Genomic DNA, 23,324 nt, shown 5'->3' with positions numbered 1-23,324 from the left:
CTGAGGGTCCAGGGGTTCCTTCAGGCTGAGGGTCCAGGGGTTCCTACAGGCTGAGGGTCCAGGGGTTCCTACAGGCTGAGGGTCCAGGGGTTCCTACAGGCTGAGGGTCCAGGGGTTCCTACAGGCTGATGTGTGAGGGTCCAGGGGTTCCTACAGGCTGAGGGTTCAGTGGTTCCTACAGGCTGAGGGTCCAGGGGTTCCTACAGGCTGAGGGTCCAGGGGTTCCTACAGGCTGAGGGTCCAGGGGTTCCTACAGGCTGATGTGTGAGGGTCCAGGGGTTCCTACAGGCTGAGGGTCCAGGGGTTCCTACAGGCTGATGTGTGAGGGTCCAGGGGTTCCTGCAGGCTGAGGGTCCAGGGGTTCCTACAGGCTGAGGGTCCAGGGGTTCCTACAGGCTGAGGGTCCAGGGGTTCCTACAGGCTGAGGGTCCAGGGGTTCCTACAGGCTGAGGGTCCAGGGGTTCCTACAGGCTGATTTGTATTATTTATTGCAAAATGCAAATTGTATCTTTAATGTTAATGTCTAATATTTACAGTAAATGAATGAGTTTGAGTGCATTTAAAAGAACAAAAACTAAAAAAGGGGGAGAGTAGATGAGGGAAAAGAAGGAAAAGGGCAAGGAATGGCTGGATGGAAAGAGAGAAAAGGGCAGATGGATTGAAGGAGGAGGTGGTGGTTTACAGTAACAGGTCTGATTAAGAGTTCAGGAGGAACAGGAAGTCAGCACTGGGTGTCCTGCTCTGCCCCGGAATCTGCATACTGTCAATACTCTGTTATGGTCTGCACTGTCTCAATGTGTGTGTGTGTGTGTGTGTGTGTGTGTGTGTGTGAGCCAAAGAGTGAATGAGCTGCAGAAAAAAAAAACACACACCGGCAGTGAAATATCGTTCAAGACTTTGTGTACGGAAATGTGAGTTTGTAGCAAGGTTCTAATAGTTTTGGATTTTTCATTCTAGTTTAGTTTTATTTAGTTTGGACTTTTTTTTCTCTAATTCAGTTTTAATGCATTTTTAGAGCAGGTTTGATTAATTTTAGTTTTTTTCATAAACTTTCTCTTCTTCTCTGTCGTCGTATTCAAATAAATCCCAGACAGGACTCTGCTGCTTTCTCCCAACTTTAGTCTCCATGTTTCCAGGTAGAGTGGGGACCAGAAGACGACTAAATGAAAAAAATACAAAAAAATAACAAAAAAATAAAAATTAAATAAATTTTAAAAAAAAAAGAAAAAAGAAAAGAAAAAAGAAGAGAATTAAAAAGAAAAAAAATTTAAATAAAATAAAAAATAACAATGATAAAAAATTTTTTAAAAAATTTAAAAATAAAGAAATAAAATAGTTTTAAAAATAAATAAATAAATAAATAAAAAAATAGAAAAAGGGACAACTAAACGACAAGTGACCACAAGTGAAGGACCATTAAATATCATATGGTGACAGCAGATAAAATCGCTCGACCGAAATAAATAGATTTCGTATCAATCCGACATTGACAAAGACGAAAACGAAGGGAATTTTATCCATAATTTTTATCCGTTTTAGTTAGTTTTGTAAACACACAATACAGTTTCAGTTAGTTATGGTTTTTTAATTCTTTTAATTATAGTTTTTATTTATTTCAGTTTCCGAAAATGTTTTTTCAATTCTAATTCTCGTCCTTCCGTTAGTCGTTTTTAACGATAATAACCTTGGTGTGTAGATGTGTGTATTTGTTCTGCAGACTGAGCAGAATCACTACGTGCATGAAGATGCATGTCCAAATGTGAGTCGGCAGCAGTAGTTTCCTGGTTGTGGAAGTGAATGGAACTATTACAGAGGTATTAATGTCTGTTCCTGCCCCGTGCATCCGCTGCTGCTCCTCCGTCCACAGCCGTGAAATTGGGACCATGTGTTTCTGCTGCTGCTCCGTCCTCTGAGCTCAGCCACATGGAGGGAGGAGGGCAAGGTTCCAATAGTTTGGGATTTTTCATTCTAGTTTACTTTTATTTAGTTTGGACTTTTATTTCTCTAATTCAGTTAGTTTGAATTAGTTTTTAGAGCAGGTTTGACAGTTTTTATTAGTTTTCATTTTTTCTAAATGCTTAGTTTTAGTTTTTTTTTTATATCTTTGGCTGGGCAGTGTGTGTGTATGTGGTGCAGGGGTGAGCAGAGGCTCTGGCCTACTATGATTGTAGATCAGATCAGTTCAGTTCAGCAGATCCAGGTTCAGTTCAGCAGATCCCAGGTCTTCTTTTTGTTCCTAGCTCTCCATCGGGGTTTCCAATCACAGGAAAAAAACCTGTCCTGAATAACACAAGGCCGACTTTAATTACTTCACTCACTGTTAATGTTAATCAAACCAAACACATTCAAATAAATCACAAATCAAGTTTTGACATCAAATTCCTAATCCAAAGTAATCAAAAGTGCACAATTCCATTTAACATATACAAAACTTAATTAATATTTCTAATACATGGTCACTTTTGTCCATAGTAAACATTAAACAGGTTTTATTGATTATGGGTAGTACTTCCGGTTTAGCAGATAGCACTTCCGGTGTAGCATGCTAATGCTAGCGCTACCGCTAAGCGCTAACTAGCGACTGCTAATTAGCGTCGGCTAACTAACTGCTAACCAGCGAGCGCGATGCAATTAAATACACCAAGTCCATGCATTTTACAGACATTTATATACATGTTAGACAACATATAACAGCGGCAACCAGAGCAGTGCACTGAAATACAAAGGACAATAGCAACAAGCTAACAGCAACAGCAACACAACTCACCAATTCAGGAGTTCCGTTCACTTCTCCTTTCTTTTCCCTTTTTCTGGTCCTCATTAGACCTGTAGAACTGTAATGGAAAACACATGTGTACACTGAACTGTCCAGGAATATGAATGTGGTGCAGATCAGTGCAAACACAACGAAGGGTTAGGGTTAGCAGATAAGTGCAGATACGCTCTATGACTCCATGTTTGCCGTTCATGCCACAGCTCACTCTACCGTCTTCTCTCTCTTACTTTTTTTCTACAAATATACAAGCAACTTAGCATCCATATTAAAGACAAATACAAAGGGACGGGTGCAAATAGGAGTACATATGTAGATGTCAACAACCATGAAGACTGCAATTTTGAAGAAAAAAAAAAATTAAAATAATCAACAAATAAAATGAGGTGGGGGCTGGGGCTTGTTGTACAAATGATATTCTTCAATAACTGATAGAAGCTTCAGTGCAGGTTTACTCTGCATGTGATGGAGAGTTTTCATTTAGAGCAGAAACTCATGATGGAAACTGGAAAATGTGGGTTTCATCTTCAAATATTTACATTTGTGTTTGTAAAACTGACCCAAAACGATGATATTATTTAGTAAAAGCTGTCTTTGCCATTGTCCAGTACATGTCCATAAGTAATGACCATTACAGAAAATTCTTCAGGAAGTCAAACGTTTGTGTGGATCCAGTCGTAAATGTCCAGTCCAAACGCTTCCACATACAAACAGTGGAAAAAGAAATGAACTGTGCTTTCAGTCTCATCACAGAAAACACAGTGATTTGTTTCAAAACCAAATCGTTGTTTTTTCAGATCATTGGAGGGATCGACTCCATTCAGAATTTTAAAATGAATTTCTTTGGCTTTTGGGTTTAAAGGAAACTTTAAATATGGGGTTCACAAAATTCTATTTTTAAAATCCATTTTTTTTTCTTTTTTTCTTTTAATTATAGTTTTGATTTAATTCAGTTAACGAAAATGTTTTTACAATTCTAGTTTTGGTCATTTCGTTAATTTCCGTTAACGATAATAACCTTGGGCAGCAGTAGGGACTAAGGCTGTAAGAAAATATCGGTTCTGCAATATATCGCAATATTTCATTTCACAATACTGTATCAATATTAAAAAGTACTGTATCGATATTTTTAGGTATTTATTCAAATGCAGATATTGTGGAGGTTCATTTTTGTTTTTCTTTTTTGTTTATATATTTTTTAGTATTCTTTAACACTCTTTTATTCAGTAATGTTTGTTCCTTTGTTTGGATTGAACTCAAATCCTGTTCTGATGTTAGCTGTGAATTAATAGAATCTGAACATTTGAACAGGATCTGAAACTGGAATGTCTGTAAAACAGAATTTCAGTTTGAACACGACGGTGAAGAAGATAAAAGATACGACAAAACTAAAATTAATACTAAAACTAAGCATTTAGAAAAAAAAAAAAACTAATAAAAACTATCAAACCTGCTCTAAAAACGAATTAAAACAAACTGAATTAGAGAAAAAAAAGTCCAAACTAAATCAAACTAAACAAGAATGAAAAATCCAAAACGATTCGAACCTTGGTGCTGCCTTTCCTTCTGACCAGCGTCCCACTGATGCTGTATATGTTGGACACAGTGACCCCCACCCCCCCGGACCCTGAGTGCATATGTTCGCTGTTACTACTGCAGACTCATCCCTCCTGAAGTTCCAGGTCATCACAACATGAACCTGAGAAATATGTGGAAAAGTAGGACGTTTCTGAGAGGTCAAATGTCAGCTGGACCAAAGGAAGGCGCTTCTGAACTCCTGGTGGTTCTCACAGGGTCGGTGTTTGCCTCCTGGTTTGGATTACCACCCACACCAGGTCGTCAACGGACGCAGAAGGGGATCAGGTTACAGATCTGTGGACTTTCTGACGGACACTTGGACACACAGGTGCTGCTGTCAGTTCCACCTTCAGTACCTGTTGCCTTAACTGTGAAAAAAAAGCACAAGACACGGATGTTTATGGTTTCTTTAACCCTCCGGTATCCAGGTGTGCCTTTTAGGCACTCTTTGCACTTCATGTTAAAAAAACTTCATTTTATTTTCACAATTTAAATAAGGTTAGAATTCAAAAGTTGTTCATTTTTGCATGATCTTTAAAATTCTGTCCACCAACTCAAATGTGCACATTGTAAACAAAAGAAAATGACCAGACTAGCATCTGTCTGCCCAGTGTGCAGAAAACGCACTATTTCTAACATTTGATCTGTATGATTAGGACTGAGCTGGATTTACCAAAATAAAATCAAATTAGAGCAGAAAAATAAATCAATATATAATATTTAATAGTCTGATTTATAGGTGTGCATTTTACGCACACTTGGTGACAGATGCTAGTATTTTTGAACATTTGACCTAGCACCAAAAATAATAATGCAAATTAACCAGTGTTGGAGTTAATCATTGACATATGCCAGGATGAAAAAATCACATAATATGTGATCCACTTTTTATGTAGTATATTGAAAAAAATAATTGTTTGTGTTTTTTGCATCTAAAACAATGGTTTGTTTACATTACAAACACGGCATTTAAAGGGTTAAAAATGTGACACTTATTGAGTATTTGGTATTTTTATTTACGGCTCAAGTTGATGAAATAGAAAAAAGTGTAAAAGAATTAAAAACAAACTGTATGAAAATTTTATTGACATTATTCCATAAGTGTGCCAAAAAGGAACACTTGGTGCTTAGTAAGGGCCTTGGTGGACGGGATACCAGAGGGTTAAATGAGTCATGTTATAATTCGACAATATTCTAAGGATACAGTGTAAGAGGGAATCACAATAATAATTAAAGCTGCAAGCAGCATTGGGCGGGACCTCGCACCGGGCGTTCCGCCTCCCCCGCGATCCGCGTCCCGGGAACGTCCACACCTCAGCTCCACTCACACCTCTCCGTCCCCATACCAGTTCCCACCCTTTAGTGTCTGTCCTCCTTACATCTGTACAGAACACCAGCGACCCTCTGCTGAAACCACCATCACCTTTAAAATGAGACTTTTATTTTGGAAACCCTACTGTGTGTATGTGCATTTGTTTTGTATGTGAGAGAAAGAATCAGTTAGAAAAATGAATTGAAATTGTATGAATAATTGAGCATTAAAGTGATGATTTCTCACATTTAAGGCTTTTATTTTGAAAAAACCCTATTGTGTGAGCATGTGTGTCTGTGAGAAAGAGTACTTTTGAATGAAGAAACATTGTACAAACAGTTGAGCGTTTGGTCATAAAAATGAAAAGAAGTTATGTAATAGACATTTTGTATTATTGGTAATTAGGGTTTTATTTAGAAAAAATGTACTCAGTGTACTTTTGAATGTGTGCAAAATTTCCAATATCCAAAATACAATGCAGTAAAACCTGTTTTAAAATGGAGAAAGAAAAAAAATAAATAAATAAAACTTGGATTGTCTGGGACTTGAATCCAGGTCCTCTTGTTCCATAGGCAGCTACATGAACCACTGCACTAAGGACAGACACATACAGGTGTGCACCAGGAAGAGTTTTATAGGGACTTTGTCATTGTTAAAAGTGAAACTAAACATAGTCTTCAAAAAATCACCATTATTCCATAACCGTAGGTCGTATCTGAAAAATTCTTTCACTTTTGGATTCTGCAGACTTGTGGGAATTTCATGAGGTATAAGTTTTTATTCAAAGGTCTGAAATGACTAAGCAGTAATTGCAGAAACATAGAGTAACTTTCAAAGGCAGATTGCCAACTTCCTGTTGGAGTTAGCTCATGAGTGTCAGTGTATGATTTGTCGGCTCAATCAGACCAACATTTTGGCATTTGTTTCATGTTTCTGTGACATTCCTACTGGCCGCTAGGGCAGATTTTGTGTGTTTTTTAGTACAAAAGTGGTGCTACAGAGTCCATTTTGGCACCCAAGGGATTAATTTTGATATTGAATCAAAGTGTTCACCAGCCATGACATACATGGCAAATTTGATGAGTTTTGGAGCATGTTAAGGGGGTCAAATGGCAGTCTAAAGTGGGAAAAGTATGAAAATAAACAAATTGTTATAAATCAATAACTGTACATCCTATCGCAAACATTTTTGCATGTAAGTGTTGTGCTGAGTCCCGTGAACGCGTAGATATGTCACATGTGAGGAAAAACTCCAAAGTGAAAAATGAGTTCCAAACATAGCAATTTTGCGGGCTTGTAAAAAAAAAACTAAGACAGTTCCGGAAAAAGTGAGAGATCACTTTTTTGAGGAGGTTTCACTCTATCTTTTGGCGCAATTTAGAAGTCAATACGACAAACGGTATCATTGGAGTTAGTTTTCAACATTTTATTTTGAAAGGTATATTGCGAACTTCCTGTTGGAGTTAGGTCATAAGTGTCAGTGCATGATTTGTAGCGCTTTATCCAACAAGAATTTTGGCACTAGTTTCATGTCTGTACGACATTCCTACTGGCCACTAGGGCTGTTTCCGTTTTTTTCACATAGGTGGCGCTAGAGAGGCCATTTTAGCACCTATGGGGTTAATTTTTTCATTTTATCAAATTTTTCGCCAGGCCTGACATGTGTGCCAAATTTGGTGAGTTTTTGTGCATGTTCAGGGGGTCAAAATCCAGGTCAAAGTGGTGTGTGAATAATAATAATATATTAAAGCTGCAAGCAGCATTGGGCGGGACCTCGCACCGGGCGTTCCGCCTCCCCCGTGATCCGCCTCCCGTGACCGTCCACACCTCAGCTCCACTCACACCTCTCCGTCCCCATACCAGTTCCCACCCTTTAGTGTCTGTCCTCCTTACATCTGTACAGAACACCAGCGACCCTCTGCTGAAACCACCATCACCTTTAAATGAGACTTTTATTTTGGAAACCCTACTGTGTGTATGTGCATTTGTTTTTAATGTGAGAGAAAGAATCAGTTAGAAAAATGAATTGAAGTTGTATGAATAAGTGAGTATAAAAGTGATGATTTCTCACAGTTAAGGCTTTTATTTTGGAAAAACCCTATTGTGTGAGCATGTGTGTCTGTGAGAAAGAGTACTTTTGAATGAAGAAACATTGTACAAACAGTTGAGTGTTTGGTCATAAAAATGAAAAGAAGTTATGTAATAGACAATATGTATTATTTTTAATAAGGGTTTTATTTTGAAAAAAATGTACTGTGTTTACTTTGTAATGTGTGCAAAATTTCCAATATCCACAACAAAATACAGCAAAACATGTTTTAAAATGTGATGGAGGGAAGAAAGAAAAAAAAAAAAAAAAAAAGCTATTTCCCTTCTTGGGGTTTGAACCCAGGACTCCTGCATAACAGAACACTGCTCTAACCGCTGATCTATTATCAGACACCCACCAGATGGCAGCAGTGTCCTTTATATGGGGATATTGTCATTGTGAAAAGTGAAACTACACATACTCTTCCAAAAATCGCCATTATTCCATAACTGGAGGTCGTATCAGAAAAATTCTTTCACTTTTGGATTCTGCAGACTTGTGGGAATTTAATGAGATAAAACTTTTGTGTCAAAAGTCTAAAATGACTAAGCAGTAATTGCAGAAACGTAGAGTAACTTTCAAAGGCAGATTGCCAACTTCCTGTTGGAGTTAGCTCATGAGTGTCAGTGTATGATTTGTCGGCTCAATCAGACCAACATTTTGGCATTTGTTTCATGTTTCTGTGACATTCCTACTGGCCGCTAGGGAAGATTTTGTGTGTTTTTTAGTACATAGGTGGTGCTACAGAGTCCATTTTGGCACCCAAGGGGTTAATTTTGATATGGTATGAAAGTGTTCAGCAGCCATGACATACATGGCAAATTTGGTGAGTTTTGGAGCATGTTAAGGGGGTCAAATGGCAGTCTAAAGTGGAAAAAGAATGAAAAGAAAAAAAATGTTATAAATCAATAACCGTACATGCTATCTTAAAAATTTTTGCATGTGAGTATTGTGGTGAGTACCGTGAACGCGTAGATATGTCACATGTGGGGAAAAACTCCAAAGTGAAAAATGAGTTTCAAACATCGCAACTTTGCGGCCCTGTAAAAGAAAAAGTAAGACAGGTCTGGAAAAAGTGTGAGATCAGTTTTTTGATGAGGGTTCACTCTATCTTTTGGGGCTATTTAGAAGTCAATACGACAAATGGTGTCATCGGAGTTAGTTTTAGAAATTTTATTTTGAAAGGCATATTGCGAACTTCCTGTTGGAGTTAGGTCATAAGTGTCAGTGCATGATTTGTAGCGCTTTATCCAACAAAAATTTTGGCACTGGTTTCATGTCTGTACAACATTCCTACTGGCCACTAGGGCAGTTGCCATTTTTTTCACATAGGTGGCGCTAGAGAGGCCATTTTAGCACCTATGGGGTTAATTTTTTCATTTTATCAAATTTTTCGCCAGGCCTGACATGTGTGCCAAATTTGGTGAGTTTTCGTGCATGTTCAGGGGGTCAAAATCCAGGTCAAAGTGGTGTGTAAATAATAATAATATAAAAACGAACGAATAACAATAGGGCCTTGCTTGCAGGCAAGGCCTCTCACTGTGTGAGAGGGCCTTACCTTTCGGCTCGGTCCCTAACAAGCAGCATTGGGCGGGACCTCGCACCGGGCGATCCGCCTCCCCCGCGATCCGCCACCCGTGACTGTCGACGCCTCAGCTCCACTCACACCTGTCCGTCCCCATACCAGTTCCCATCCTTTAGTGTCTGTCCTCCTTACATCTGTACAGAACACCAGTGACCCTCTGCTGAAACCACCATCACCTTTAAATCAGACTTTTATTTTGGAAACCCTACTGTGTGTATGTGCATTTGTTTTTAATGTGAGAGAAAGAATCAGTTTGAAAAATGAATTGAAATTGTATGAATAAGTGAGTATAAAAGTGATGATTTACCACATTTAAGGCTTTTATTTTGGAAAAACCCTATTGTGTGAGGATGTGTGTCTGTGAGAAAGAGTACTTTTGAATGAAGAAACATTGTACAAACAGTTGAGTGTTTGGTCATAAAAATGAAAAGAAGTTATGTAATAGACAATATGTATTATTCTTAATTTTGGTTTTATTTTGAAAAAATGTACTCCGTGTACTTTTGAATGTGTGCAAAATTTCCAATATCCACAATACAATGCAGTAAAACCTGTTTTAAAATAAAATTTAAAAAAAAAAAAAAAATTTTTAGATTACCTGGGACTTGAACCAGGGTCCTTCAGCTCCATAGGCAGCTACATGAACCACTGCACTACAGAGAGACATGTGAAAATGTGCACCAGCAAGACTTTTATAGGGATTTTGCCATTTGGAAAAGTGAAACTAAACATAGTCTTCAAAAAATCGCCATAATTCCATAACCGTAGGTCGTATCTGAAAAATTCTTTCACTTTTGGATTCTGCAGACTCGTGGGAATTCAATGAGGTCTAACTTTTATGTCAAAACTCTGAAATGAATAAGCAGTAATTGCAGAAACGTAGAGTAACTTTCAAAGGCAGATTGCCAACTTCCTGTTGGAGTTAGCTCATGAGTGTCAGTGTAGGATTTGTCGGCTCAATCAGACCAACATTTTGGCATTTGTTTCATGTTTCTGTGACATTCCTACTGGCTGCTAGGGCAGATTTTGTGTGTTTTTTAGTACATAGGTGGCGCAACAGAGTCCATTTTGGCACCCAAGGGGTTAATTTTGATATTGTATGAAAGTGTTCACCAGCCATGACATACATGGCAAATTTGGTGAGTCATACAGCAGGACATCTCCATCACTATTGACTCCATACCTCTGGCTCCTACCAGTGTAGTACGTAACTTGGGAGTCATGATTGATAATCAGTTGACCTTCACGGATCACGTTGCCTCTGTCACCCGATCATGCCGTTTCACTCTGTTCAACCTAAGAAAGATCAGGCCATACCTAACCCAACAGGCCACCCAGCTCCTGGTGCAGACTATGGTTATCTCCCGCCTTGACTACTGCAATGCTCTTCTAACGGGCCTCCCAGCTTGTGTTGTCAGACCACTACAGATGGTCCAGAATGCAGCAGCGCGTCTGGTCTTCAATCAGCCTAAAAGGGCACATGTCACCCCCTTACTCATTGAGTTCCACTGGTCTACCCATAGCTGCCCGCATCAAATTCAAATCTTTAATCCTAGCCTACAAAATTCTCCGTGGGTCTGCTCCTGTCTACTTAGGTGCACTAATAAAAGCTTATGTCGCCCCACGACCACTCCGCTCGTCTGGGGAACGTAGTCTGGTGGTCCCCAGACCTTGTACAAGACAATCCAGGCTCTTTTCATGGGTCATTCCACGTTGGTGGAACGCTCTACCAAGTGCTACAAGAACAGAGTCATCCCTGCCTATCTTCAAGAAGCTCCTGAAGACCCAGCTCTTCCGAGAGCACCTCCTGTCCTAGCACTTTCAAACATTCCATTTTAAATATTCTAATAAGGTTTTTCCCAGGACAACCACAGATTCTTTCACGATTATCTCTGGACCTGCTGCGGTGGTCCGGCCTCTTCCCTGCCCTCATCATCACCACTCACTTATCCTCAACCGCCTCCATGTGTCTCCCCCTACTCCCCCCTTCTCCCCCTCTCCCCCAGTCTCTATCTCTATTGCTCTCTCTTTTTCCCCTTCTCTACTCTCTCTCTTTAACCCCAACTGGTCAAGGCAGACGGCCATCCTCCTCAGTCTGGGTCTGCTCCAGGTTTCTGCTGTTAAAGGGAAGTTTTTCCTTCCACTGTCACCAGTCACAAGTGTTTGCTCCTGGAGGATTCTGTTGGGTTTCTGTAAATTGACTTAGAGTCTGGTTTTGACCAACTCTATATATAAAATGTCAAGAGAGAACTTTTTTGTGATCTGGCGCTATATAAATAAAATTTGATTGATTGAGTGATTTAATTGGTTTTCCCCTGTAAGTCGCTTTGGAAAAAAGCATCTGCCAAATGCGTAAACATAAACATAAACATAAACATGTTAAGGGGGTCAAATGGCAGTCTAAAGTGGAAAAAGTATGAAAATAAAAGAATTGTTATAAATCAACAACCGTACATCCTATCTCAAAAATTTTTGCATGTGAGCATTGTGCTGAGTCCCATGAACGTGTAGATATGTCACATGTCAGGAAAAACTGCAAAGTGAAAAATGAGTTCCAAACATCACAACTTTGCGGGCTTGTAAAAAAAAAACTAAGACAGTTCCGGAAAAAGTGAGAGATCACTTTTTTGAGGAGGTTTCACTCTATCTTTTGATGCTATTTAGAAGTCAATATGACAAACGGTGTCATCGGAGTTAGTTTTAGAAATTTTATTTTGAAAGGCATATTGCGAACTTCCTGTTGGAGTTAGGTCATAAGTGTCAGTGCATGATTTGTAGTGCTTCATCCAACAAGAATTTCGGCACTGGTTTCATGTCTGTACAACATTCCTAGTGGCCACTAGGGCTTTTCCCATTTTTTTCATATAGGTGGCACTAGAGAGGCCATTTTGGCACCTATGGGGTTAATTTTTACATTTTATCAAATTTTTCGCCAGGCCTGACATGTGTGCCAAATTTGGTGAGTTTTTGAGCATGTTTAGGGGGTCAAAATCCAGTTTAAAGCGTCACGGAAAAATAATAATAATAATAATAATAATAATAATAATAATAATATAAAAATGAACGAAAAACAATAGGGCCTTGCTTGCAGGCAAGGCCTCTCACTGTGTGAGAGGGCCTTACCTTTCGGCTCGGTCCCTAATAATAATAATAATTAAAGCTGCAAGCAGCATTGGGCGGGACCTCGCACCGGGCGATCCGCCTCCCCCGCGATCCGCCACCCGTGACTGTCGACGCCTCAGCTCCACTCACACCTCTCCGTCCCCATACCAGTTCCCACCCTTTAGTGTCTGTCCTCCTTACATCTGTACAGAACACCAGTGACCCTCTGCTGAAACCACCATCACCTTTAAAATGAGACTTTTATTTTGGAAACCCTACTGTGTGTATGTGCATTTGTTTTTAATGTGAGAGAAAGAATCAGTTTGAAAAATGAATTGAAATTGTATGAATAAGTGAGTATAAAAGTGATGATTTACCACATTTAAGGCTTTTATTTTGGAAAAACCCTATTGTGTGAGGATGTGTGTCTGTGAGAAAGAGTACTTTTGAATGAAGAAACATTGTACAAACAGTTGAGTGTTTGGTCATAAAAATGAAAAGAAGTTATGTAATAGACATTTTGTATTATTCTTAATTTTGGTTTTATTTTGAAAAAATGTACTCCGTGTACTTTTGAATGTGTGCAAAATTTCCAATATCCACAATACAATGCAGTAAAACCTGTTTTAAAATAAAATAAAAAAAAAAAAAAATTTTTGGATTACCTGGGACTTGAACCAGGGTCCTTCAGCTCCATAGGCAGCTACATGAACCACTGCACTACAGAGAGACATGTGAAAATGTGCACCAGCAAGACTTTTATAGGGATTTTGCCATTTGGAAAAGTGAAACTAAACATAGTCTTCAAAAAATCGCTATAATTCCATAACCGTAGGTCGTATCTGAAAAATTCTTTCACTTTTGGATTCTGCAGACTTGTGGGAATTCAATGAGGTCTAACTTTTATGTCAAAACTCTGAAATGAATAAGCAGTAATTGCAGAAACATAGAGTAACTTTCAAAGGCAGATTGCCAACTTCCTGTTGGAGTTAGCTCATGAGTGTCAGTGTAGGATTTGTCGGCTCAATCAGACCAACATTTTGGCATTTGTTTCATGTTTCTGTGACATTCCTACTGGCTGCTAGGGCAGATTTTGTGTGTTTTTTAGTACATAGGTGGCGCTACAGAGTCCATTTTGGCACCCAAGGGGTTAATTTTTGATATTGTATGAAAGTGTTCACCAGCCATGACATACATGGCAAATTTGGTGAGTTTTGGAGCATGTTAAGGGGGTCAAATGGCAGTCTAAAGTGGAAAAAGTATGAAAATAAAAGAATTGTTATAAATCAACAACCGTACATCCTATCTCAAAAATCTTTGCATGTGAGCATTGTGCTGAGTCCCATGAACGTGTAGATATGTCACATGTCAGGAAAAACTGCAAAGTGAAAAATGAGTTCCAAACATCACAACTTTGCGGGCTTGTAAAAAAAAAACTAAGACAGTTCCGGAAAAAGTGAGAGATCACTTTTTTGAGGAGGTTTCACTCTATCTTTTGATGCTATTTAGAAGTCAATATGACAAACGGTGTCATCGGAGTTAGTTTTAGAAATTTTATTTTGAAAGGCATATTGCGAACTTCCTGTTGGAGTTAGGTCATAAGTGTCAGTGGATGATTTGTAGTGCTTCATCCAACAAGAATTTTGGCACTGGTTTCATGTCTGTACGACATTCCTAGTGGCCACTAGGGCTTTTCCCATTTTTTTCACATAGGTGGCGCTAGAGAGGCCATTTTGGCACCTATGGGGTTAATTTTTACATTTTATCAAATTTTTCGCCAGGCCTGACATGTGTGCCAAATTTGGTGAGTTTTTGAGCATGTTTAGGGGGGCAAATTCCAGTTTAAAGCGTCACGGAAAAATAATAATAATAATAATAATAATAATATAAAAACAAACGAAAAACAATAGGGCCTTGCTTGCAGGCAAGGCCTCTCACTGCGTGAGAGGGCCTTACCTTTCGGCTCGGTCCCTAATAATAATAATAATAATATAAAAACGAACGAAAAACAATAGGGCCTTGCTTGCAGGCAAGGCCTCTCACTGTGTGAGAGGGCCTTACCTTTCGGCTCGGTCCCTAATTAAAGCTGCAAGCAACACTTTAACATTCAAATGTCAACAGTCTGGGACAGAAAAGACATTTTCCTACATTTGGATGTAGAATTTGTTCCTGTAACCCCAGAAATATGAGAGTTATGATGAGTTGTTTCTAGACTTTCAAACCAAAACAGGCTCTGCACTGTTTGAGCAGCAAGATTTCAGCCAATCAGCTGTCAGCATGTGTGTGCATGCGCACGTTCGTCTCACATGGCTCCTATAGATCAGACATGTGAGTTAATAGAGTTCAGGCTGCAGTTCCCTCAGCTACCATTTCTCGGATAAATTGCTGTAATTCGAAAATCGTACATCGTATCTCAAAAATTTTTTCACAGGAGTGTTCTGCTGTGTTTTGTGATCGCTTCAATGTATAATCTGTCTGGGAAATGTTCAAGTTGAATTTTCAGTTTCAGACTTCGCAACTTTCAGGGCTTGTAAAAAAAAAAACTAAGATAGTTATAAAAAAAGTCCGAGATCACTTTTTTGAGAAGGGGTCTCTCTATCTTCTGGTGCTATTTAGAAGACGATATGACAAATGGTGTGATAGGAGTTAATTTTAGAAATTTTATTTTGAAACGCATATTGCGAAGTTCCTGTTGGAGCTAGCTTATACGTGTCAGTGCGTGATTTGTTGGGCTCGATTAAATGAAAGTTTTGGTCTTGGTTTCGTGTTTCTACGACATTTGTAGTGGAAGTTTGCAATTTTCGCATTTTAGATTGAACAGCATATTGCGAACTTCCTGTTGGAGTTAGGTCATGAGTGTCAGCACGTGATTTGTCGGGCTCGATGAGACGAAAATTTTGGAGTTTGTTTAATGTTTCTACGACATTCCTACTGGCCGCTAGGGCCGTTTTTGTGATTCTAGGGGGCGCTAGAGAGCTCATTTTGGAACCTATGGGGTTAATTTTTGCATTTTATAAAATTTTTCACCAGATCTGACATGCTTGCCAAATTTGGTGAATTTTCGAGCATGTTTAGGGGGTCAAATTCCAGGTTAAAGTGGCGGCGGGAGAAGAATAATAATAATATAAAAACGAACGAAAAACAATAAGAAAAAGGGCAAAGGCCCTCTCCCTCACTGTGTGAGAGGGCCTTTGCCCGTTGGCTCGGTCCCTAAAAACGAACGAATAACAAGGCCCTCTCTCTCACAAAGTGAGAGAGAGGGCCTTTGCCCGTCAGGGCTCGGTCCCTAATAATATCTAAACGAACAAATAACAATAGGGCCTTGCTTGCAGGCAAGGCCTCTCACTGTGTGAGAGGGCCTTACCTTTCGGCTCGGTCCCTAATAATAATAATAATAATAATAATAATAAAATTTATTTTTTACTTTTAGCAAAAACTACAGCATATCAGAATAGTTTTGGTATGTTACTCGTGTGTGTTTGTGCCAAAAAAAAAAAAAAAAAGACCTTGAGGGGAAAATAAAGACAATACCAAAGTCAAATGTTTACTGTGGAGTGAAAAAACCCAATCTCCAAGGTGGACCAGAATGTTCTATTAGATTTGAAAAGTTCAACCCAATGACTGGACTGGATTTACCGCCATGATATTCAAATGAGTTCAGGTCAAAGGTCATGTTTGGTCATTCTATGGAGCTGCAGACGGATTAAAGGCACTATTTGACTATTCTATGAATGAAGGATGTAGAAGTGGATCCAAGTGCATCAGAGCTACGATGGGGTTTGTTGTAAATCTTGGTGTTTGAAGGTGATGATGAATGGAGCTGAGTTCAACATGTGGAGGTTTAGAGAGATGGACAAGTAGTAGTGATACCGCATAGTTTGGTATCGATCCGATACCAAGTAAATACAGGGCCAGTATCACCAATGTTGATACCAATACTGATACGTTTCATTAATTAAGGTGGATGCAACATTGAATTACTAAATCTTAATTCATTTTCATGACCTTTAAGTGTGATGTAATAATAAAAAGTGATGTTTCCTTTTTTATTATTAAGTAGTTAAAACCCAGGACAGAATTAGGGCAAAGTTTTTAAGTAAATAGAAAGTACTTTAGTATCTAAATTTTTATTTATTTATTTTTTTTCAGAAACAATAGAACAGTAACAAAACCATTTTTCCCCATACATTGTCATGTCTGGAATTTTTTCTTTCTTAAATTGACAAAGTGCACAAAATGATCACCAGAAAACAAATTAAAACAGGTATTTTTTTCAGGTAGTGTTCAGAAACTGTAATAAAAATTAAATGTAAATAATCTGTCGCTTAGAGCCTTTTTTCTGATCCTTCCTCTTGCCGTTGTGTCATTTTCAGTCTGTTAAACACACACATGGTTCTGCTCCTCTGTTCTTCTGCTCTGTGTTTCAGTCTCTGCTTCGCACTAACACAGAAGCGGTGAGTCCGATGGCCTGACTGTCGCCTCTGACCAAACTGCAGCAACGTGTACGAGAGAAAAACTGGGACTGAAGGATCGATCTGATACTGAAACCGACTTGGTATTGATACTACCGATATTTGGATCGATCTGCCCACCACTATGGAGGAGATCAAAATATGGAATCAGAAGACATCAACTATTTCTGAAGAAGTCCATGACAGTGGGACAGGAAGGACAGGAAGGACAGACAGCCTTTAAACAGATTTCTTCAAACTCCATCATGTCTTTGGTCAGAAAATATCACCACACACTATTTACACTGAAAAGAAAGAAGATGAAGGTGGACTGATAATAACTGTGGTGTGTGTGTGTGTGTGTAGGTGTGTGTGTGTGTGTGTGTGTGTAAAACTGTCCTAAACATCCCCCCTGCAGCTCTTCCTGTCATCTCTCTCTTCATTTCCCTCCCTCTCAGTCACTCTTCTTTCTTTTTCTTTCTCTGAACTTCTTCCCTTCAGGGACTACATCAAAGAGCCGAGGGTTATCAGTGTGTGTGTGTGTGTGTGTGTGTGTGTGTGTGTGTGATTGGCACACCTCCTGCTTTAACGTTGACACTTCAGACTCAGATGAGGCTCTGTCCACAGTTTCACGTAGGGCTGACGTACACTGACCTTATGACAAAATAATTCATGAAGTGTCCGTAGTTCTGACGTAGGCCGGTCTAATGCACCTTTAGACCATGACTGTGTACGGTGTCAGTACGACTCAAACTCACCTCATTTTCTCACGGTGCATCGACTTCATCAGAAACTACTGCTGCCTCCACCAGTGTCTACGAACTGCACAACCGAACAAACAGGGAGATTCGTCATTTGTACAAATCTTTGTGACTGAGGCTTAAAGAAGCACCAATAATAACCTCATTAACCTGCAGTATTATTTAGGAAAATAGTAACATTTTACTGACCAAAAATTCTGATTTGTGCACAAAGTCCATCCTCCTTTCTTTCCTCAAAAACAGTTCAACTACTCTGTTGGACAGATTATCCGTGTGGGTACTGGGGGTACCAGGGGTACCGGTGGACTGAAAGTGACGGTCAAATCCTGTTCCTGGTTGTGACTGTCTTGCTAGCTTCGGAATTATCCGACCTTTCTTAACGATGTCCAGCATTTCTGGAAAATGGCTTTGACAGTAAATCTGCATCCAAATCCATTTCTTCTCCTCCTTCAGCCGTTGTGTTTGGACTAAACAGCTGTTAAACCAACACAACACTATTAGTGTTGGTGCAGCTGTTACAGATGCAGTTTGCTAACTTTGGCTCGTCCGCTCTCTGACTATCCAGTCACAGGGTGTGAATACGCTGACGTCACCGTACGCCTGCTAGAGGCCCTGGCATCGCCAACTCGAAATCTGATTGGTTGAAGCAACAGTGTCATCCAGACTTATGTTCTGCTAGAGGGCCTGCAGAACGGACTGTGAAGGCCTCCACCCTGCCTGGCAACAAATGATGGCTGAAATGTGATTGGTTAAATGCTTTAATATGGCTGGGGCTGGGGTAAGGGGCTGGGGTAGGGGCAGGGGCAGGGGTAGGAGGTGGGGGCTGGGGTAGGGGCAGGGGTCTTTCCTCTGTGGTTCATGTATGGTTTGGTTGTCAGTGTATCCAGATGTGTATGGAATGGCGGGGGGGCTTCACATCCTTATCTTCTACATCCTCTGTTTGCTCCTCACTCTTCTTCTTCCACCCCTCCACACTAGATAATGCTCTTCTCAGCCCCGCCCCCACCCCCCCAGATAAGGCCCTGAAGGGTGCCATCACAGGAACCCTGTTGTAAACAGGCCTGTTGAGCAGCTGCAGAGGATCACTGACCCCAGACCCACCTGATAACGTCCTCCTGGGAACCCCCCCCCCAAAAAAAAACAAACAAAAAACTACCCAAACAGAAACAGGACCAGTGGACCAAACGACTGGACCACGAACAACAAACTGGACTAAGAAGATTAATGACTTATCCAACTGTATTTTATTCAGCTTTACTTTTTATTAAGGCGGGGGAACTTTTCAGAGGACCTAATTTTCCATCACCTTTAAGGAATGTTTGGAGGGAGTTTGATGCACTTAACTGTTCATATCTTCAGGGTAATTTTTACCTCCACCAGGAGGTATTGGGATCACTTTGCTTTGTGTGTTTGTTTGTTTGTTTTCATCTTTAGTGTAAAACTCTTCCACCCATCTTTCCCAAATCTTCCCCACAGATAGGCCTAGGCCCTGGGACCAACCCAGTACATTTTGGGCCAAGTAGGCCAAAGTTCAAGGTCACAGCAAGGTCACACTGTAAAAAAAATCTGTACTCTAACAGAATTTTCACAGTTTTTTTTTTTTCTTTTTACAGATTTTTCCTGTATTTTTAAGATACAGGAAAATATCAATGAAATTACAAAAATAGACTGTGATTTTACATGTCAAATGGAAAAAAACATGAAAAAACTGTAACTGTGAATAACCATAAAATTTCCATTTTTTAAAAGAATTTTTTTTCTTTTTTCACAGAAAAATACAGTTCAAATACATTTGTAAATGTATTGTAATTTTACAAATATTTCTTTTCTATTTATGAGATTAAACTGTTAATTTAAAGTTTAATACTGTAAAAATAATAATAATAATAAAACCAGATAAAATTACTGACAGTTAACGGTAACAGAAGTATTAGTTCTGTCAGTTGAACCAAACTTGTTTGTTAATTGACAAATATCTTGTGTAATTACAGGAGGTTTCACAACAAAAATGTTGAATAAATGTATTTTTGTGAATGTATAACATGTATAAGCACTGATAAACTGTCCAAATACAGTTTTTATCAGTGGATTGGACAACTGAGTCTCATTGAAAAAAAAAAAAAAAAAAAAAAAAAAAAAAAAAAAAAAAAAAATATATATATATATATATATATATATATATATATATATATATATATATATATATATATATATATATATACATATATATATGTGTGTGTGTGTGTGTGTGTATATATACATATATATATATATATGTATATATATGGAATTGGATTGTTTTAGTACATGTAAATATTCTTTATTAAACATTAAAAAGTCAAAAAAATCTGTACAATCTCATGTAAAGTTAGGGCAAAAAACTGTATTTTAATTATGGAAAATTACCGTATTTTATGAGATGGTTATTTTCCGTTATTTGACAGTATTTTTTTGGCACCCCTGCTGCTGGAATAATACCATTTTTTTTTTTTACAGGTTTTTTGTTTTTTTACAGTGTAGAATTAAAAGAAAAAACATAACTAACTTAAACTGTATTGTGTGTTTTCAAAACTAACTAAAACGGATAAAAATTCTGGATAAAATTCCCTTCGTATTCATCTTTGTCAATGTTGGATTGATACGAAATCAATTTATTTCACTCAAGCAATCTTCTCTGCTGTCACCATATGATATTTAAGGGTCTGTCACTTGTGGGTTTCTGTTTTTACAGTGCACAAAATCTACAATTTTCCTATCTGTCATAATTGAACAATTTTCCAAAATTCATCCAAAATTCCAAACAACTCCGATTCTCCTCCAGTTGGATCCACCTGTAGCTTAGAACAATCTCTTGTATGTGGAACTAAATTGTCCACATCCACTGTGGAATGTGGACTCTGTGGACATTTACACTGAACATTGAAAATCCCATTTCCCACACATTTAAATTTAGAACTCAACTAATATTGATGTGAATTGAATCTAATTGGACAGACACATGACTGGGACCAGATTCAACTGTTTCTGTGTATGGAACAACCTGGAAACTGTTGGATTTACACAGAAAGAGTGGATCCACACATGCACAGCGTTTGTTCAGGGGGTTTGGCGCAGGTTTGTGTTCTCTGAACACTTGTTGCATTTTTCACTTTGTAAATTCATCCTGTGGGTCAGAGTGGACCCTTTGGTGGGCCGGTTTCAGACCCCGGGCCGCATGTTTGACACCTGTGGGATAAACACTTACTGCCTAATTATTTAATCATTAAAGTGAACATATGTGTAAACAGAGTAGAAGCAGTCGTGTGCAACAGATGTGTTCATCCTCCACAGAAAGGAAGACAGGAAACAGAGGGATACGAGCAGAAGGAGAAAGAGGAGGCAGAGGGAAAAGCAACGAAGCGTAACAAATATCTGCATCCTGTTGTGAGAAAGAAGAGGGAGAGGAGGGGGGAGAGAGAGAGAGAGAGAGAGAGAGAGAGAGAGAGAGAGAGAGAGAGAGCAGCCAAGAGAAAGGAGATAAACAAGGTCGACAGTGAAACGACTCAAACAGAAACTTCTCAAGGCGGGAACAAAAAGCACATTGATGGAACGTGTCAGTCACTGGAGATGAATGAAGGGAGGAGGAGGAGGAGGTGGAGGAGGAAGAGAAGGAGGAGGAAGGAGGAGGAGGAGGAGGCTGAGGAGGAAGAGGAGGAGGAGGCCAAGGAGGAGGAGGAGGAGGAAGAGGAGGAGGAGGAAGGAGGAGGAGGCCGAGGAGGAAGAGGAGGAGGAAGAAGAGGAGGAGGAAGGAGGAGGAGGCCGAGGAGGAAGAGGAGGAGGAGGCCAAGGAGGAGGAGGAGGAGGAGGAGGCCGAGGAGGAAGAGGAGGAGGAGGCCAAGGAGGAGGAGGAGGAGGAGGAGGAAGGAGGAGGAGGCCGAGGAGGAAGAGGAGGAGGAAGAAGAGGAGGAGGAAGGAGGAGGAGGAAGGAGGAGGAGGCCGAGGAGGAAGAGGAGGAGGAGGCCAAGGAGGAGGAGGAGGAGGAGGAGGCCAAGGAGGAGGAGGAGGAGGAGGAGGCCGAGGAGGAAGAGGAGGAGGAGGCCAAGGAGGAGGAGGAGGAGGGAGAGGAGGAGGAGGAAGAGGAGGAGGAAGAGGAAGAAGAGGAGGAGGAAGAAGAGGAGGAGGAAGGAGGAAGAGGCCGAGGAGGAAGAGGAGGAGGAGGAAGAGGAGGAGGAGGCCAAGGAGGAGGAGGAGAAGGAGGAGGAAGAGGAAGAAGAGGAGGAGGAAGAAGAGGAGGAGGAAGGAGGAAGAGGCCGAGGAGGAGGAGGAGGAGGAGGAGGAAGAGGAAGAAGAGGAGGAGGAAGAAGAGGAGGAGGAAGAAGAGGAGGAGGAAGGAGGAAGAGGCCGAGGAGGAAGAGGAGGAGGAGGCCAAGGAGGAGGAGGAAGAGGAAGAAGAGGAGGAGGAAGAAGAGGAGGAGGAAGGAGGAGGAGGCCAAGGAGGAGGAGGAGGAGGGAGAGGAGGAGGAGGAAGAGGAGGAGGAAGAGGAAGAAGAGGAGGAGGAAGAAGAGGAGGAGGAAGGAGGAAGAGGCCGAGGAGGAAGAGGAGGAGGAGGAAGAGGAGGAGGAGGCCAAGGAGGAGGAGGAGAAGGAGGAGGAAGAGGAAGAAGAGGAGGAGGAAGAAGAGGAGGAGGAAGGAGGAAGAGGAGGAGGAGGCCAAGGAGGAGGAGGAAGAGGAGGAGGAGGAAGAAGAGGAGGAGGAAGGAGGAGGAGGCCAAGGAGGAGGAGGAGGAAGAGGAAGAAGAGGAGGAGGAAGGAGGAGGAGGCCAAACAGATAGCTCCTGCTGTCTGGTCTGTATTGTTGGCCTCATCCAGAGGAACCACATTCAGTCCAACTGTGTCAAGGTCAGTTTGCAGTGAATGGAGACTCTCCACCTGGCTGCGCTTTCACTGGGGGGGGCACAGCCGGCTGGGAGGGGCCCTGTCCAAACTGAAACAAAAGTGCAAAACTCCACTGCATTTACATACAGGCCAGGGAACGACAGAGCACACATGAGAGGAAGAATCTGCAAAAAAAAAAAATCACATGATGTACTTAAAGTGTTTCATATGAACTGAACTACGACAAGAATAAGAAAAGATGAAGTGAAATAAAGAAACCCCAAAAGACTGAGATTCAGTGTCTTTGAGGGACTTATTGGACCAAACCCAACGGCTCATTATACGAACCTGTGATAAGACGACTGACTAAAGAAAGCAACCAAAACTCTCTTTTGATTCAAAACATGATGAACAAGAAAAGCACTCAGAGAGCAGTTCTGGGTCCATGGTCTGAACACCTCCAGCTGGTCCAGCTGGTCCAGGTCTTCCAGAGTCCAGCTCCTGTTTCAGACCTGAACAGTCCTCAGTTCTTCTTCTTCTTCTGTGTTCATGTCTATAAATCAGACTAATCTGCTAATGGGCTGAATATCACATGGAGACGTGTGTGTGTGTGTGTGTGTGTGTGTGTGTAGTTGTGCAGACGTGTCCTGGTGGCTCCACGCCAAACCAAAGCACATGCTGGCAGCCTGAATGCAGACCAACACCCCCCCCCCCACCCCCCCCACCCCCCCGCTGCCTTAGAGCCATTTCACAGGTAATTAATGGACATAATGAGTGCAATTCCAGGGAAAACATGGAGCGTGTGGGGCGCTGAAGTAG

The sequence above is a fragment of the Sphaeramia orbicularis genome, unplaced genomic scaffold (assembly GCF_902148855.1).
Source record: "Sphaeramia orbicularis unplaced genomic scaffold, fSphaOr1.1, whole genome shotgun sequence".
Lineage (NCBI taxonomy): Eukaryota > Metazoa > Chordata > Actinopteri > Kurtiformes > Apogonidae > Sphaeramia > Sphaeramia orbicularis.
Note: the sequence above shows the minus strand (reverse complement) of the source record.